Below are 6,023 nucleotides of genomic sequence, written 5' to 3'. Positions count from 1 at the left end.
TTGCATCTACAGAAGGTAATACAATACACATTAAACAAGTATTCTTGGATTTTCAACAAGGATACTGCCACCGAGGCTCGCTTTCTCGCATGGAAACGCTCATTGGTCGTGGTTCAGCACCAACCCCGCCCCCACTAACAACACCCCTATGTCAAAATTCCTTTTACTGAGCCCTTCAAATTCATCCATTGAAACGAGCTCCGGAAATTTGCAGCAGGAGGGAATTCCAGGGTAGGTCACAGCTATTGATTGGTTACGGCAACAGCGCAGGAGTGGAACGGGGAAAAACCGAAGTCAACGAAGTAATGAGAATGGGGCTTAGAGAGTCTGCTGCAGTGGGGAGCATCCGGCGGAGTTTGTGGACATGTTGGGCTCAAGCTCACTAAGAATTGTGTTGCTATGATTCAGGAGGAAAGAGTTAGCCGAGGTGGCGTCTGGACCCACCGATAAAGGATGCCTGTTCATTCAGAATCATGTGAGGACAGACCAGTTCCTATTATAAGCCAATCTTGTTATGTCCTAGCGTCTGGAACCAGCGCCGTTCACTGCAATCCTTCTCATGCGAGAAAGTGGCGCCTCCTTTGTATTACCATAATAAGTTCAGGTTAACTATCCAAAATGTGTTGGTATTCATGAAAAGCTTGAGTTGCGAAATTAGTTGAGGGGAGATTTTCAGCCCCTTGCAACTGCTGATGTGTACTTAAATTTCGAGCTCGTGATAATAAAGAATCACACTTTTGCATCGATATATTCACGCCGCTGCTGGCAACTGACACGTTGTGTCCCCTATAATTTCCATTGATTCGAGAACTCTCTATGACTGAAAAAGGAGTGGATTCGGAAAGAGACGCGACAGGGACAGAGAAGAGGTGGCGTAATTTTAGCCATTGAAGCAATCAGTCCAGCATGTTCTTTGCCCTCCTACCCGACCTGTCTCTCGAAGCGGTTCTCGTGTGTGCTAGGAGACTGACTCATAGCTTAGAGGCTTTGATTCTCCTGTACCCCTTCGATTTCTTCCTGTTCTTCTTCCCTGTACAAACTCAGCGTCCCTCTGCGAATTTCTGGTTGCAATGGTTACAGCGATGGCGTCTTCCGCTGCATCAGCAGCTCTGGTTATCGGCCAAGAAGTCATTCGGGTTGGTCATCTATCGTGTCTGTCTGGAGTTTCCCTTAAGCTCAGGATTTCTGGGTAGTTGGGGTTTATTGGGTCGTTTCCGGTCTTGCGCATTTTTTTGAAATCAGTTTACTTGTTACTGGGTTATTTGTTACTTAACCTCGATCTACCTTTCGGCCATGGTTGTGAGTGCTGGGATGTTTTTGGTTGTCCTCGTGCTGGGGTATGCTCGATCCTCGTCTTTGGGTATTTGGCAGTTTAACATTATTTTTTCTAAGAAACTTCGTGATTGTCGAACATCACTTTCGGAGCCAATCATGCGTGTATATGAGTATGCCTTTACTTTGCTCGTTAATTTCTACTAAGTTCGGACATGGAAGCCAATGTGGTCTTGGGTTTGCTAATATGATTAGTTACTCGTTGGACAGGGTAACGCTGCACAGAAGTTCTCCGGCCTCAGGATTGCCGCTTTTCCTCAGAAGAATGGAAACATTACATTGTGTTCCCAGGTGAGTGGAGGTTTCTGAATGTGTGTTGCGAGGGAGTTATGGTTTGTCTGTTTTGATTGTATTTGGTTCAGGTCTGGAAGAGCTTAAGATATGAATTTTGCCTCAAATGTCTCGAAATTGAAGAATTTTCCCTGTGTCAAACACCATTGCTTGACCTTGGTGACTGTTGGGTTCTTTTTGAGCTGCTTATTCAAGAAATGGATAATGCATTAATGCAGGGGAAGTCAAGAGCGGTAATGTCCGTTGCTACCGATGTGTCTCGATTTGAGTCAGTTTCTATGGCTCCTGCGGATCCCATTTTGGGTGTCTCTGAGGCATTCAAGAAGGACAACAGCGACAAGAAATTGAATCTAGGAGTAGGCGCTTATCGTACAGAAGAGCTCCAGCCTTATGTGTTGGAGGTTGTAAAGAAGGTAATTAATCCCTCAGTCTGACAATATGCACTCAGGTGTAGCTCGTGCACAGACCTGATTTTTCTGAGCACGTGACTCCATCTTTCAAAGACAAAGGTGCCTCTTGCTATCAATGGAATAGCCTCTACTTGTTCATGCATCCTTATTTGCAGGTCCTTAGAACTTTCAGTGTATGCCTTCCCAACCCCCCCCCCCCCCCCCCCCCCCCCCCCCTCTCGAAGCAACTGCGATTCTAGGAACACTATGACGGTGAAATTCTCCTCTCTCCCTTTCTTTCTCGCTTTGTACAGGCCGAGAAGAAGATGCTGGAAGGTGGTGACAACAAAGAGGTACAATTGCAGTCTTGTGACGCATTAGACTTCGATTTTTCTAGTTTCTAGTCAGTGATTTCTCTGGTGGTATACAGTGCTGACAGTTTTTGTGATATTAGATCTTTTACTTGAAGGTTGAGACCTGACCATTGTGTTTGGCATATTCTGTTATCCAGTATCTCCCCATTGAGGGTCTTGCTGCTTTCAACAAGGTTACAGCTGAGTTGCTACTGGGAGCCGACAATGCTGCCATTAAAGAGAATCGGGTGAGTGTCAGCTTTGAAGAGAGTCTACTCTAGAAGTTTAGGATTCTGTTTTTTTGGTTGTCTTGGTCACCTAATTCGTATGGTGACTACCACGCTCATTCAAGCCTTGCACTCAGAAGTGGAACCTCCCAATGCTTACTATACGTCGATTGAATTGCAGGTTGCTACCGTCCAGGGCCTATCTGGAACTGGTTCTCTTCGCCTAGGTGCTGCTTTCTTACAACGTTACTTCCCTGGCACCACGGTTTACATCTCTTCTCCGACCTGGGGTATGGATCAAACTCCAGTCGCATACAATTCACCCTTATGTTCTTTCCAACGTGCTTCTTGATCTAGATTCTAATCTAAGTGTATTTGTCTTCTATGGCTGTGGCGCATTAACATTTCAGGTAATCACAAAAACATCTTCAATGATGCCGGTGTTCCATGGAAAGAGTACCGCTACTTCGATCCTAAGACCGTAGGGTTGGATTTCGAAGGCATGATTGAAGACATTCAGGTAACATATCAGCCAAATATTTCCTGCTTGTGTATTAGGTTAAATCAAGATGTGTTGCCAGTTTACTAAAGGTTTCAGAGCCGCTGCAATGTATTGCTGTATTTCCTTCAAGTGAATCTAGCAAACATCTCAATGAGTGTTGTTCTGAGAGAAGTCGTATTAGCAGAGATTTAGCAGTACCAGGGCCGTGAGGTTGTTACTTTACTAAGGACAATATTGTGTATGATGTTGTAGAACGCACCTGAAGGTTCAATTATCTTGCTGCATGGGTGTGCACACAACCCAACTGGCATAGACCCTACACCCGAGCAATGGGAGAAGATCGCCGACCTTATCCAAAGCAAGAACCATATGGCATTCTTTGATGTTGCATACCAGGTAAATGTCTTAACTTAGAAATTGCATTTTCGGAGATAACGGCTTGTTAGCTTTGGACGTGAAGGTTAGTTGTCATCACGAGAAATGGAACAATGAGAAGAATGTGTTCCACTTAGTAATGTTGGGGAATGGATGTATTTTTTGTTGGTACACCAGGGTTTTGCTAGTGGAAGTCTGGACGATGATGCGAGTTCCGTGAGGAAATTTGTTGCCCGCTGAATGGAAATTTTTGTGGCTCAATCGTACAGCAAGAATCTTGGTCTCTATGCGGAGCGCGTCGGAGCCATCAACGCGATTGTGTCATCTTCAGATGTTGCTGTCAGGTAGAATCATCAACTTCTGGACGTAGTGCAAAGGAGCGTTTCCAATAACTGCTTTCCGATATTGCATAGCTGCTAATGCTGTATTCTTTTGGATGTCAGGGTTAAGAGCCAGCTGAAGAGGCTTGCAAGGCCAATGTACTCTAACCCACCTGTTCATGGTGCCCGTATTGTTGCCAACGTTGTTGGCGACTCAACGATGTTTGACGAATGGAGAGCAGAGATGCAGATGATGGCTGGCCGCATCAAGGCCGTAAGGCAAAATTTGTATGATGAACTCTCTTCGAAGGACAAGAGTGGCAAGGACTGGTCATTTGTTCTCAAGCAAATCGGAATGTTTTCATTCACTGGCTTGAACAAAGCACAGGTATATTTTCAATTTCTTTAATTTCCATGAGTGTGGGTATCACGTTACTAGCATGTCCCAAGCTAGCCCACGTCCTAGGGCATAACTTTGTGCACTCTTCGAAGAATTTAGAGTTAGTTACAATGTGAACGATTATAATCACCAACTAACCGAGCTTTGATATCGACACAGTAATGAATTAAAAGATTAAGAGATAAAGGTTAGTTACAATGTGAACGATTATAATCACCAACTAACCGAGCTTTGATATCGACACAGTAATGAATTAAAAGATTAAGAGATAAAGGTTATTTACAATGTGAACGATTATAATCACCAACTAACCGAGCTTTGATATCGACACAGCAATGAATTAAAAGATTGAGATAAAGTGCAGGAAAGGAGATGGACTTGATCCCCTAGCTGTGCACACGATCTTGTGAATTGAGTGGTCTGTACTTTGCCATCGTAATGCTTCTCATCCATAAACAATGAATACTGGTCTCCTTATCAACTATATTATCTACCAGGGGCAGACACCGCTTTGGTTGATTACTCCACTTTCAAATGTTCCACGTCTACTTGTGATTGAGGTTTGCAATTGTATACATAAACTTGTTGAGAGGTTATGTAATCTATCCCAGACTCAGCGGTGCTTTGTGGTTGCAGAGTGATAACATGACTGACAAGTGGCATGTCTACATGACGAAGGACGGTCGTATTTCCCTCGCTGGACTCAACTTGGCAAAATGTGCTTACCTGGCTGACGCTATCATTGACTCTTTCTACAACGTGCAGTAGTTTTGTTCGTTGATTCCTCCCACCTTACATCCACTTTCATTTGGCGGGTCTCGTTGATTTTTTACTTTCCGAAGAGGTATGCTTTACCAGAGGTTGGGAACATATTTTTTCATTTTTGCACTTAAGTTCATGTAGTTGATAATGAGATTGAACCTGCTAGGGATAACATCCTTTGCATAAGCTAAATAGAGGAGGTAAAATTTTGAGCCGTACATGTTAAAGAGGTATTTTTGACAATGTGGCAAGTTGCACACCCAATAAACTCTCTAATTGTGCAATGCAAACGCTTCTAAAAATCAAAAAACAAAATTCAAAAAATCAAAAGCAAAACTAAACCTAAAATTCTTTGCAAAAACTTGTGTCAAATGCTAATGAAGTCTTCTCTGTAATTCATGCTAGTTTGTTCCAACCTTTGCTAATGCTTCTTAAATTGAAGGAGAATATTTTCATATCCTATCACAAATCTTCTCAAGTTCCAAGGACACAAGGTAATCTTGGTGATGTCGAATCCTTAATGAAGTTGGCTCTGTTTTACACAATTTTGTGAATAAGTTTGAACTCATAGAGGCGTAAACAAGTTGTCAAAAGACGAGAAATGAGAATATTAAATGTTATTATTGGATGTTACATGACTATGTAGAGATCAAATCCAAACCCTTATTTGATTAACTTAATGAAAAATCAAACATGTACCATTTATAGATTGTTTGTATACAACATATTTGTACACGTAGCCAACCTTCAGGTCTTCCATACTATATTAATCAGTTGTTCTGGAAATGTGTCATTCTCCTGTATTCATAAAAGCTGTTTGTATTGCTCAACTTATACCCGAAGGTTACGAATGGTTTGGGGTTTATCTGGCCGGCAAACGCTCTCAAAGGTCTTGACGTTCAGCTTCTGAAACGGTCTTTCTTACACAAGGGGCCTAAGCTGCTGGCTGTGACATCATAACCCCTAACTTTGTGAACATGTACTTCACCCTAGTGTAGTCAGTTGATACTTGTTATGAACCACCCAGCCCAAACCATTGTATATGTATGTTTGGTATGGACAAACGAGAATT

At 42.8% G+C, this 6,023-nt stretch overlaps 1 pseudogene across 1 annotated transcript; it reads left to right on the top strand.

Moving 5' to 3' along the window:
• The first annotated feature begins 1,082 nt into the window (after nt 1–1,082).
• LOC112287572 (aspartate aminotransferase, chloroplastic-like) lies at nt 1,083–5,241 on the top strand (annotated as a pseudogene). The gene is made up of 12 exons (XR_016505299.1): nt 1,083–1,112; nt 1,194–1,337; nt 1,543–1,623; nt 1,842–2,036; nt 2,327–2,365; nt 2,524–2,613; nt 2,774–2,882; nt 3,003–3,112; nt 3,347–3,490; nt 3,647–3,813; nt 3,913–4,177; nt 4,826–5,241. The product of XR_016505299.1 is annotated as an aspartate aminotransferase, chloroplastic-like (transcript).
• The last annotated feature ends 782 nt before the right edge of the window (nt 5,242–6,023 follow it).

This window comes from Physcomitrium patens, chromosome 10 (genome assembly GCF_059467195.1).
Source record: "Physcomitrium patens ecotype Gransden chromosome 10, ASM5946719v1, whole genome shotgun sequence".
In the NCBI taxonomy this organism is placed as follows: Eukaryota; Viridiplantae; Streptophyta; class Bryopsida; order Funariales; family Funariaceae; genus Physcomitrium; species Physcomitrium patens.
Note: the sequence above shows the minus strand (reverse complement) of the source record. Positions and strands in the feature narration are given on the sequence as shown.